Source organism: Crocodylus siamensis, chromosome 12 (genome assembly GCF_052110815.1).
Source record: "Crocodylus siamensis isolate JL-2025a chromosome 12, ASM5211081v1, whole genome shotgun sequence".
NCBI lineage: Eukaryota > Metazoa > Chordata > Crocodylia > Crocodylidae > Crocodylus > Crocodylus siamensis.
The window spans coordinates 33,151,755-33,164,967 of NC_143406.1; the positions used below are offsets into that span (position 1 = coordinate 33,151,755).

Sequence of the window (13,213 nt, forward strand, 5' to 3'; positions counted from 1 at the left end):
TTTTCTACTGTTCATTTGGCAATGCACGTAGTAATGTGAAGAGATTGTGGCTGATGGACTGTTGGACTGTGCCTTTATGGTCTGAGTTTGATCTATTCCCCTATCAATGGGCACTTTTAACTGTCAGAACCTTTCTCCTGCTACCGTTTGCACTATTGTTTAATTTGTTGCTAATTAAGAAATAGTTTAAAGATTTTGACCATCAGCAACATTTTGCTAGTTAAGATTAATCCAAAGAACTCTTGATTTTTTTCTCAAAACCATCAGTCCATTGCAAATTAGTTCTGTGTCAAAGAACTTTCTGGGTAGATAACAGCTGTGAAAAGGAGTAATTCTCTATTTTAAAAAAGTCAGTATTGCTGCATGTTGTATAAATAAGTATTTTTTATAGTAATTATCTGATTCTAGTAAAGCTAATGGAGCACTCACAGCCTCCAAACTGCTTAGTGTGAAATTTAATTTGTTCTAATCAGCCCGAGAGCAGAGAAGCATGAAATATTCGCTATGCATGATTTACCTGTTCAACAATATATTGTTGGCTAATAAGAGCACAGGAGCTATAGTACAGTTGGAAGCAGATATGTGTTGAGCAACTGTGTTCATATTATTTGGGTTCTAGGACCCAAGTCTTCCAGGAGATTAACTAGAGAATTAGGCCCATGAGCAGTCCTGTTAATTTTTAGTCAGCTTCACTCTCATCTGCTGCTCGAGAGTTACAATAAACTTCAAGTACTTGATCATATGACAAATAATACGATATACTGGACAGTTTTCTCCGGCAGACGTGGAAACGCAAAGAGTCTGTTTACCTGGGTAGCATCTCACTAAAATACAAGAATGCCTTTTTCTTTTTTTTAAGACTGATTTGATTCATGCCTGAAATCAGGTGTAGAAGATGATAGATTTTCTCCATGTTGTACTAGACATTTTCTCTATCACAGTAAGATTAAGGTTTTCCTCTCCACCATCTTTATTTTTGGTTTTTTTGTATCTAGGGCTGGATCCAGAAGGGTTGCAGTGATGTGGTTGCACCTCTCTGGCTGTGAGCTGCATATGGAGGGAGCTTTCTGAGCTCACCTGTGTGTCAGTGTAACTCTTGCCAGGGACTCGTGTCCCTTGAGCTCTGAGCTCGCCAGCTGGTTGGTGTGGGGTCTGGCTGGAGCCCCGACTTTCACACAGTTCTAAAGACCAGGAGCTGATTACAGCTGCTGTTTGCCCTTCCCCTGCCACCCTCCACCACCCTGAGTCCAGCAGCAAGGGAAAAGAGTGGACAAGCGGTGGCAGAGCTCAGCCTCCGGACTCCAGAGCTTTGTGGAAGCAAGGTCTGAGAGCTGCCATTGTTCATCCCCTCTCTTCCCCTGCTGCTGAATTTGTGGGAGCGAGAGGTAGGGGAGAGGCAAGGGAGGGGGCAGACAGACACGAGGCCCCTGGCAGACATTAAACCTAAGACATGATTAACCAGTTAATCACATCTTAAGTAGTAGCCCAACATGATAAAATGAGGAATAAGCCACAAAGTTATTACACAAACTATGTGCATGTCTTAAATTGCACATGGCTTATAGTCAAGGGTTCCAGTGCAACCCTGAGGTTGGGAGTGGCAGTCAGCTGATTCATGCTCCCAGCCTCAGGGGCTTATCAGAGCCCTTGATTCCAATATGCTCCCAAGACTAGGAGCAGGGATCAGCTGACTGGTTTCCTAATTGCCAGTTCAGGAGGGCCAGGGATTGTGATTCTGGGATCATGATCTCAGGGTCCCCTTGCACCAGCAGTATGGCACAATGGGGATCGGATCCCAGATTCCATAATTGTACCTCCTGCCATGCATGTGTAGCACAGCAGGAAGCACAATTGTTGGGATTGTTCATGAGATCCTGCTATGTCTTTAGTTGAATGTCTTCCAGGGGCCTCAGTGGCACTCAACTTCTGGATTCCAAGGCCTCCAGCCAGACCCCACACCGACCAGCTGGCAAGCTGAGAGCTTATGGCATATGCAAAGCTCTGGCAGGAGCCTGCGCAGACATGCTGGTGAGCCCAGAGAGCCAACTGGCACCCAGTATCACAGACAGGAGGGTGCAGTCACATCCCCCTCAGCTATGTGCCTTGCATGCAGTGTGCTTGCTTCACTGAACATGTACCACACAGCCAAAGCAGGTGTGACTGCACTGCTTTCACCACCATTCTGGTTTAGCTTATGTTTGTGTGGCTGTATCTGAGCCAGTGTAGCTGTATTTGAGCCAGAGGCACCCCATGTAAAATGCCGACACTTCATTTTCACTCAGTTTTTGACTACAGTAAAGCAATAGAGCAGTTCTTCTTTTACAAAGAACGTGGAAAGACCATAACCAGTAAGTATGGTTTTAACGCTATGAATTTTTATTTGAAATCTCTGGGTTTACTTTCTGAATCACGTCTGTACACCTAGCAGTGCTAGCATTACATGGCACCCCACTGCACCCTTAACAGGATCTCAAGGCAGTCCAAGTTACCATGGCACCCTGGTTAAGAATCACTGTTCTATTCTTTTAAGTTTTTAAGCTACACCCTTGTTACTGTAGCACAGCCTACAAAAATAAATTACACATGGAAAGCAGCTGTGTTCCAGAGATGAAAAACTATTTGCCTGGCACTTTATACAGCATAGTAATTCGGTCTTATATCCTTTGCTATGTCCTTTCTTCACTTTAAAGTTGACCTTGCTTTTAGGGAAGGAATTTATGAATGAAATTGTGTAGCTGGTATTATGGAGGTTATCAGGCTAGATGACCATAAGTATCCCTTTCTGGTATTAAACTCTAGAAATTTTGAATCGGTACATTCCAAGGATTTTTTTTCCTGCCCATCTGAACTGAGAATCATTTTGGTCCACTTCCTTAAAAGTTGATAGCCCAAATTATATTCAGTGTTAATTAGGTTGGAATAAAATTTTCATGTGCCACTTTCCATGTAGTCAGCAGAAAATAGCAGGGTTTAGTGGAGAGGGAATTGATTTAAGACTGCAGTTTCTACTTCAGATTCTGCCACTGATCATGGGCAAATCATTTTGCAAATCAGACTGACCCATGCTTTATTTTTATTATAAGCTCATTATAGCAAGGCCTTGCAATATTTCTGATCTCTCAGGGGCCTCTGGTTGCTATTGCATTGCAATAAAAAATAACAAAACAGCTTAATTATGGCCCATGACTCCTAAGGCTTCATCTCATTTAAGATATTTTAGAATAGCTATGTTGATTAGGAGTGAGAAGATTTGCACACCTAATCTATGTAGCAGTAGCATAGAGGCAGCTAATGCTGACAAATATTCTTTTGCCATTAAAGTTTATTTTGCTCATATCTGGGTTAACTTGAGCTGACATAAGCTGTGTCTTTACTACATGGCTTTGCCAATAACAGTTCTTTTGGAATATCTGTACTGGCAAACTTCTGTATGTATAAACATTAATTAAGATATGACAGTGGGCAAATGGCCCTTTCCATTGCTGCAGCTTTTCATTCAAAAACACTTTTTAGTTGTCTGGTTAAAGATAACTGTTATCAAACTTTTATTAGAACTATATCCATAGATTGAAGGGGATACTTTAGTAGAGCTTAGCTCCAACCCAGCTGAAGCCACTACTGCTGCAGCACCAGCTGCTACTCCCCACTGCAGTGCTAACACCATTGTTTCTTTCTACCAGGGCTGTGCGAAATTTCGTCACCAGTTTTGTTTCAATGCTGTTTTGACTCATTTTGTGGTCGAAACAGTGAAATCAAAATGAAACAGATATCGTCGAAACTGCCTTGAAACAAAACGAGGAAAGTTGAAATGTTTCACTGTTTCGACATTTCACCCATAGGCTATAATGGGGAAGGTTGAAACAGCCTATAACTTTGTCATTTCTGGCCTGATTTGGATGAAACTTGCAGGAATGGTAGCCTCTTCTGAGGGCATGAAGGCTGCCAAGTTTCAAGGAGATTTGGGGGCAGGTTGGGGAAACTGCACCCCAAAGTCTTGAAAGCAAAACTCATGTCACATGTATGTGTTCAGCCAGAGCAGGGTCAAAACTGCAGGCATGCTAGCCCCTGCTGAGGCCACAAAGCCTGCCAAGTTTCAAACCAAAAAAAAAAAGACAGGCTCCAGGAGCAGCGAGAGATATGCAGGTGAAAGCACCACTCGTCTGAAGCCCCACAGTGACCACCAGCAGCCACAGAGCACCTCGCCAACCCCCAGCACAGCTGGAGGTAAGTGTGGCCTGTGGTGGGAGGGGGTTAACCCCATACAGCAGGAGGAGGAGGCTGAGTGGACTGAAGAGGGTCACACCCCCCTCCTGATCCCTACTTCGCCCAGCCCCCAGGGAGCCATGCAAACAGACACGCTTGTCTGCCCGGTGTGTGAGTTAGTACAGGGTTCACGCAGGAGACCAAGCGGGAGAGCCTGAGGCCTCTGCACCCCCACCCTAGGGAAGCCAGCCCCAGCTGTAGCCAGCCCACCAGCAGCATGACACAGATGGGCACGCGGAGCACCTCAAGGGTCCCCTCGGGGTCTGCGCTCCCCCCCCCCCCGGCTCCTCAGAGGCCTCCACCCAGACAGAGCCCATGGTTCTGGGCTCCGCACAAACAGCGCCTCGCTCTCAGCTGGAGGGGCTGCCTGTCACTTTTTCAGGCTCTGGGGCCCGGGAGCATGGCCACCTCCCCTTGTGGGGTCTGCTCCCTTGTGGGGTCTCTGGCGTGCCAGCTGGAGGAGTTCCAGGCCACAGTCCAGAGACTGCATGCCATCAGAGACTGCAAGCAGGAGATGGACTGCTACTGCCAGGCCCTTCTCTCCCGGGAGACGGAGGGTAGACTACGGTCTCCCTCCAGGACAAGGGAGGACCTGGGGACCTCCCATTCTGTCCAGCCTAGGGTATGGACGAAGGTGGTCAAGTGTCCCAAGGCCTACCGCACCAAGGCCCCTGCCCCGCTGGAGCTATGCAACAGGTACAAACCTCTTGCAGCCCCAGCTGACTGCTGAGTTGCCAGCTCCTGCAAGCAACACGGGCACTACTGTAGCTACCGCCCCTGCTCTCCCCAAGACAAAACACAAAGTGTCGTGGGAGACTCCGTCCTGAGAGGGACTATGGGGACAATCTGCTGCTCCGACCCCTTAGCCCTGGAATTCTCCTGCTTCCAGGAACCCTCATCCGAGACATTGCAGAGAAGATCCCTAAACTCTTCCAGCCCACTGACCACTCTCCCATGCTCCTTATCCATGTGGGCACCAATGACACGGTTCAGTGCGCTCCCAGTTGGGTCATGAAGTGCTACAGGGATTTGGGAGCGGGGCTAAAGGGCCTGGGGGCACAGGTGGTGTTTCTTTTGATCTTCCCAGTCTTGGGCTACGGGCTGAGGAGGGAGAGGAGGATCCAGGTAGTCAACCAAAGACGGCAGCGCTGGTGTCATCAGGAAGGCTTTGGCTTCCATGGCGACAGTCCGGTCTTCGGAGAGAGAGGCAGTGAGTTGCTGGGAAGGGATGGCCTCCACCTCTCTCCGTTGGGGAGGAGGCTCTTCTCAGCCAGACAGGCTGACCTGCTCCACCGGGCTTTAAACTAAGCCCACTGGGGAACGGGGGGACTACCACCACTGCAGGCCCGCTGAGCAACCCTTGCAAAGCCAGCAGGCCAAGGCACTTAAGGGAGCCCACCCCTGCCCCAGCCCTGGAAAAACTGGTAGGCAAGGCAAGGGCCCCCCAAGGGGATACTTGCCTGCCTGTACACAAATGCCAGGAGCTTGGGGAATAAACAGGAGGAACTTGTCCTCCTGCTTAATGCAAAAAATTATGATGTCATAGGGATAACGGAGACCTGGTGGAACTCCACCCATGACTGGACCATGGGTATAGATGGCTATACCCTGTACAGGAGAGATCGAGAGGACAAAAGGGGCGAGGGTGTAGCTCTCTATGTCAAAGAGAGCTATGGGTCCCTGCAATTTGATATTTATGACCAGGGTGGATGGCCGGAGACCCTCTGACTTAAAATCCATTGGGAACACGGCACAGGGGACACGATAGTGGGAGTCTACTACAGACCTCCCACCCAAAGTCAAGAGCTTGACAAGGAGTTTGCCAGGGAATTGACTGAGGCCACATTCTCCAGGTCCATGGTTGTCGTGGGTTACTTCAGCTACCCAGACATCTCGTGGGAAGATCGCTCAGCTAAATCTGAGCGGTCACAAAGCTTCCTCTCATATGTGGATGACTTCTATTTGACACAAGTCGTCTGTGGGCCAATGAGAGGTAACTCACTGCTCGACCTGGTACTGGCAGCCAGGGACAACTTAATCAGTGACCTAATGATCAGTGGGAAGCTGGGTGACAGTGACTACAAGCTGATCACTTTCACCATCCACCGTAAAGCTGGCGAGTCAGTCAGCAATACAGAAACCCTTGACTTCAGGAAAGCTGACTTTGACAAGCCCAGGAGGCTTGTTGGTGAGGCCCTGAGGGACCACGACCCCAAGGGGAGGGGAGTTCAGGAAGAGTGGTTGCTTTTCAAGGGAACAATCCTGGAAGAGCAAGCTAAGGCTACTCCATCTCAGAAAAAAGGCAGCAAAAGGGCACAGCAGCCCCCTTGGCTCTCCAGGGAACTAGCAGACCTCCTGCAGCTAAAAAGAAAGGCCTACAAAGGATGGAGGATGGGATCCACCTCCAAGGAGGAATATTCTGCACTGGTCCAGTCCTGCAGGGAGCGAACCAGGAAAGCCAAGGCTGCAACTGAACTCCAACTAGCTACAAGTATCAAGGACAATAAAAAGTCCTTTTTTAGATATGTGGGGAGCCAGAGGAAAAGCAAAGGCAACATTGGACCCCTGCTAAACCAGAAGGGAGAACTAACGACCAACGCCCAGGAAAAAGCCAACCTATTAAATGGGTACTTTGCGTCAGTCTTTCATCAGTGCTATGGGACGCCCCTCCCCATTACGCGACAGGGAGGTCTGGGTGAGGGAGATCCCCTGCCCTCCATCAATGCTGACCTCGTGAAGGAACACCTTGAGTGGCTGGGCACCTTCAGGTCATCTGGCCCTAACAATCTACACCCCAGGGTACTGAAGGAGCTGGTTAGCATCATAGCCCAGCCCTTGGCATGGATCTTTGAGAATTCCTGGCGCTCTGGTGTAGTGCCCGAAGACTGGAAGAAGGCCAACGTGGTACTTATCTTCAAGAAAGGGAGGAAAGTGGATCTGGCTAACTGCAGGCTTCTATCCTGGGGAAGGTCTTAGAAAAGATTATTAAAGAGGCCGTTCTTAACAGACTGGCTGACAGCAACACCCTGAGAGATGGCCAGGACGGGTTTGTTGCGGGTAGGTCTTGCTTGACAAATCTTATTTCCTTTTACAACTAGGTGATCTTTCACCTGGACAAGGGAGAGGAGGTTGATGTCATATATCTTGATTTCAAAAAAGCCTTTGATCTGGTATCCCTCTTGGCAAAACTGGCCAACTGCGGCCTCGGGTCCACCACGATCTGCTGGCGATCCAGACTGACCTTGACAGGCTCAGGAAATGGGCAGATGAGAACCTGATGGTGTTTAACACCGAAAAATGCAAGGTTCTCCACCTTAGGAGGAAAAACCTTCAGCATCCTTATAGGCTCGGCTGTGCTACGCTGGTTAGCACTACAGATGAAAGGGACTTGGGGGTCGTGATTGAGCACAAGATGAACATGAGCCTTCAATGTGATGCTTCAGCTAGTAAAGTGAGCAGAATGCTGGCTTGCATCCATAGATGCTTCTCAAGCAGATCCCGGGACATCATTCTCCCATTGTACTCAGCTGGAGTACTGTGTCCAGTTTTGGGCTCCACAATTCAAATAGGATGTGGAGAAGCTTGAGAGAGTCCAGAGAAGAGCCACGTGCTGAGAGCTATGGGACTTTTCAACGTGGAAAAGCACAGGCTTAGGGGTGACCTGATGGCCACCTATAAGTTTATCAGGGGTGATCTGGGGGAGTGATTGTTCACCAGAGCTCCCCAAGCAGTCAAGGAGACTGGTGCAGGGGAGTTCTGATTTCCCTAGCTGCTGACAGGTAAAACTTGTGTAATGGGTCCTTGTGGGACTGGGTCTGTCTTGGGGCAGAGGGGGGTGAAAACTGCAGGCCTGTTAGGCCCTGATGCAATGACAAAGCCTGCCAGAGTACCTCACAGTTGTTTAATTAATTTATTCTCACAACACTCCTGTGGATTGGGAAGTGTAATTACTCCATTTTACAGGTGATTAGCTGAGGCTCAGAGAGGCTAAGGAACCTGACCAAGCTTGCTCTGAAAGAACTGTTCCAAAGCCATATCTCCTAAGGCTTAGGCTCCAGCCACTCATAGACTGTAAGGCCGGAAGGGACTTTGAAAGATCATCGGGTCCAACCCCCTGCACCAAGTAGGAAAGATAACTGGGGCTCAGGTGACCCCAGCAAGGTGACTGTCTAGTCTCCCCTTGAAGATTTCCAGGGTAGGGGATCACACCACCTCTGGAGGGAGTGCATTCCACAGTCTGGACACCCTAGTTGTGAAGTACTTTTTCCTGAAATGAGCCTAAAATGATCTTCCAGCAGTTTGTGACCATTACTCCTAGTTTTCCCCAAGGGTGCCCTGGTGAACAGTTGTTCACTGAGCCCCAGATGTACACTTCTGATGTAGCGGTAAGCTGCTACCAAGTCCTCTCTCAGCTTTCTTTTTTTCTTTTGTCCCTCAGCCTTTCCTCGTATGGCTTGCTGTGCTAGTCTCTGATCATATGGGTAGACCTTCTCTAGACTCTCTCAAGCTTTACCATGTCCTTGTTAAACTGTGGAGCCCCAGAACTGGACGCAGTACTCCAGCTGCGGTCTCACTAATGCTGAGTAGAGCAGGAGAATCACTTTTTTGTAATGGTTTTGCTGGAGATGCATCGATTGGTGCATGCCAGGGCATTTTTGGCCCTGCTGACTACAGCATTACAGTGCTGGCTCATGTTCATACTTGGGTCAATTATTACCCCCAGGTCTTGGTGGCAAGTGATGGGGGATCTTCAGTCCTGCTGCCTGATGAGAGGCAGCAGTTGCACAAGTACCAATGTCATGAGTTTTGCCTGTGAGCAGCTAGGGGTGCAGGGCCCCAGAACCCCCCTGCACCTATCTCCTTGACAGCTGGCAGGCTTTGTGGCCTCCGCAGGGGCTAGCATGCCTGCAGTTTTGACCTTGCTGTGGCTTAACACATACACGTGGCATGAGTTTTGCTTTCAAGATTTTGGGGTGCAGTTTTCCCAAACCCCCTCCACTGTTTTGCACAGCCCTACTTTCTACCAGGATCCCGCTACCACCACCCAAGTGCAGTAGGAGCTCCCATGCTCTGCAGGCCAGAAATCAATGGTTCTACAGGCCAAATCCAGCCTGCAGATCATAAGCTTCCAACTCCTGGTCTACAGAAGGGAATACTGAAGGGAGACATAAGTGCAATAAGAAATATTGTGCTGTCCATTAAGGATAGAACAAGAGGTAATAGGCTTCAATTGCAAAAAGAGAGAATTAGTTTTGATGCTAGGAAAAACTCACTGTAGGAATAGTTGTAGAATCTCAGTCATTAGGGATCTCAAAAAACCAGGATTCTGCTTTGGAGCAAGAAAATGTCCTCTTTAGGTGTCTTTCAGCCTTATTGTCTGTTTTTTGTTTGTTTGTCTGTTTTTAATGATTTTCCTATAGAGTTATGAAAAACATTTTGGTACAAAGTTACAATAAACCATTTTCCGAAACCCCACAAGATGGATCTGGGTATATGTTCTTTAAACAAGCAATTGTACTTCATGCATTTTTATAACATTCTTAAATATCCAGGTGCCCTTGGTGGAGCTACCAAAATCAGTTGTAGCTTGGATTATTTGCAAAATAATTATTACTTTGGCAGAGTAATCTTCCAGTTCTACTACTGCTCATTGCAATAAGCTTTGGTAAGACATTTGCAAAATATTCTTCTCCCGTGAAATCTGCTTGTTAAGTAGGAGTAGATGGGTTGCTTTGACTCCTGTGAACATTATATGATGGAATATTGGAACTGTTTAGACAAATAACCAGCAACAGAAAGATGCACTGCAACAGATGCTTTGACTTTTCCCCTTTATACTCTTGCTTGTGTCACTCATCTTTCAAAAATGGTAGAGCAGAAAGCTCAGAGGGAAATTACAGGCAACTCTACTACTGACAGTTCTGGTTGCTGCATTTTCCATAAGAGCAAAACTATTCTTCATGGGCTATTACTTTTTAAAGTAATTTATCTTGGAGCAACACAGTATTTACAGAACATAATATGTAATATAAACATAGCATGGTGTACCTTGTGATTCAAGGCACTGTGATACTATGGCTTCGGGATAAACTAAATAGAAATGAACTAGTTATTACTTTATTTCTGTCTCCTCTGACACTTCCTGAGTGAGATTTCTTTGCCATGCTTTTCAGCAGTCCTCCTTCTTGCAGCATCCCACCCCTCATTTTTTCTCCCTTTGAGAAACAGTTGCAGTTGAGTCCAAGTAAAGTACTGCTTTGCTTCTATTTAACTGTCCCCATTGTGTATATTATGCATAACTACATAATATATCTTTTTCCTCCTCTGATAACTCTTCAGTTGGACAGTTCTCTATTATATTGAACTCTATAGTGGAATTCGGGAGTCTGGGCTCTGTTTTCTGCTGTGTCATTAATTTGCTGTAGATCTTGAGCAAATTATTTAACCCATCTGTGTTAGTGGTTTCCTTCCATCTTTTTTGAAACCTGTCAAGAGAAGGGCATCTGTATTTGAGCACTGTATTATGATACTTGCCTTTTGTGGTTTTAGATGACATTATAGTATATGTGGGCACTGTTGGAACTGGATTTATGACCCAGATACTTTGTTCTGGGTGGACCCAAACCCTCAAACTGACCACAACCTCTTAATTTGACAATGGGCAAATTTGAATGATACATAGTGATAGCAGGTAAAAATAATACAAACAATTTTATATTATATCTGCCAGTTCTAGACCTGTCACAGAGGGAAAGTATGTCTGGCCATTATGCGAGCTTCACCCTGAGGTTCTTTCTTGATTGTCAGATGTCAGCAGCCTGGAGGTCAAGGTCCAAGGCCCACCTTTCCTCCACCGGGGTGGATGAGAGGGCTGGTGGCCTGTGTCCATGGTGGCCTCGGGTTCCCCTCTCAGGGGCCCTTTGCTGCTCTGAAATCCCTCCTTTTGTATCTTTTTCCTCCTCTGATAACTCTTCATTCCTGGACATCATTAATTATGATGATTAATTATCATTAATATGATGACCCTGTGGTCATCATACTGTCCACGTTCTGTTGTGTCAGCATAGTACTTTGTCTCACAAACCTACCACATGCACATATCTTAATTTGGGCTTTTACCGCTCTCCTAATTTGGTGTGCTCACCTAAGCTGGAAATTTCAAGGGCTTTGCAATTTGGCACTGTGACCTGGTGCCCATGGTGCAGAGTCCTTTATCGCTGTTTCGGTATACTGTTCATCTTGTAAAACGATGCGGTACATGTTTTCCATTTTCCAGCCTGTGTGTCTGCTGGCTTCAAACCCAGTGGGCCTTGAAGGAGACTTTATCACAAACAAACCAATTAACCCTTTTTAAAACCAATTAACCCTTACCATTCCCCTGGACCATTGTTCAAAGGCAATATCTACTTTACCTACAAGCCAGTTCCCAAAAGCAAGCCTCTAAATACCATTTTCGAACCATCAGGCACATAGCCCTTCTTCTCTGGTGCTTTCATACACAGAACATGGGGATTCCACTGTTCCCTACCCTCATGTTTTAAGAGAAAAAGACACAAATTTTTTGGACCTTCTAACAGAAATGTGAAATACAGAACAGCCTGAGTTATAGGCAGTTCTCACCCTGAGGAGATTTAAACCCACATCTTCTACTCCTTAAGAGAGTGCTGTGATCACCAAGCTATGGAACAGGCTGAATAAAGGTCCTCTCCATGCATCCTGTTGAAATTGGCCCACTAGGCAAACAAGAAAACAACATCCATAGGTCAGAATGAGTGCAAGCAAGACAATGAGGAGAGCAATAGATTAGAGAGGAAAGCAATCCCTTGGGACGCAGGTATGCTGCTTCTGATCCTTGTTGCCAAAACTGTTTTCATTAAAGAGTCATTGGTTAAAAAAGACATAACTGTGACAGCAGAGACTGAAGAGGAAAACCAGGTCTTCTCCTTCCTAGGCAAATGGTCTAAGCTCCAGGATATTGCTTAGCAGTTGGGCTCAACCACTGCTGCCTTAGTCCTGAGAGCCAGACTGCGCACTTGTGATTTTCAGTGTAAAGAAATTCCTGACATGTAGCAGGAGTTTGATCCCTCAGCTCCTGAAAGGGGTGGGAGTTCAGACACACTCCCGTGCTTGGTGGCTATCTTTAGGCACCAGGTTTTCTAAATTGCTCCCTGATCTCTGTTTAGAGTACCTAGACATCTAAACCTGAATCACTCTTTGGTGCTGCCAGAATTTCTCAAATGATTGAACCTGAGATACTAGGTGTCTTGGGCAGCTGACTCACTGTGTGCCTTAGGAACACAATATGTGGGCATACCTGTGCCTGAAGAAGAGATTTGAATCTGCTAAATCACTCTACTAACTAATTACACCTACTTTGAGAGGGACAGCTATCTCCAGCAGAAGGGTGAACAGCTAAACATGCTTATTGTAAGTCAGACATGAGGAGGGGGGACAAATCACCAAAGTAAGCAGTTACCCTTCTTTGGAATTAGCACCATGTTCATTATTAAAACAGTCTCTTATATAAATGAGTTGCCACAAGACACTAATTACATTTTTGCTGTTTAAGTAGTTCTAGTAATGAGCAAAAATTTCATTCCTTTGCACAGACATAAAGTTTAAACCAGATGTTTACATTGTTTTTTTACCCTTGTGTAAAACTTGATTTACACTGTCCAGTAATTTTGAATTTTCCTCAGTGGATCATCAGCCTATAGAATAATGCAGATAAAAAAACAACCCAACGAGCTTCAAATAGATGAAGAGTTGATAAAGCAACATAGTGACTCAACATTCTTACAGCATCCACCATCATGCAGCCTATAGATCCTTGTCAGCAGTTTTGTGCAAAGAAAAGTTTTGAGAATTTTAGAATACTAGGTATGGAAGAAGGCAGGAAGAGAATACATGAAAGGGGAGTCAATTTAGTTAATATTTCATTTTTTTAAAT

The 13,213-nt window shown here is 46.2% G+C and overlaps 1 protein-coding gene across 2 annotated transcripts in view; it reads left to right on the plus strand.

The window, feature by feature from the left end:
* Positions 1-13,213, plus strand: part of CPPED1 (calcineurin like phosphoesterase domain containing 1) — a 92,147-nt gene that overhangs the window by 39,231 nt on the left and 39,703 nt on the right. The gene's annotated exons all lie outside the window — the stretch shown is intronic.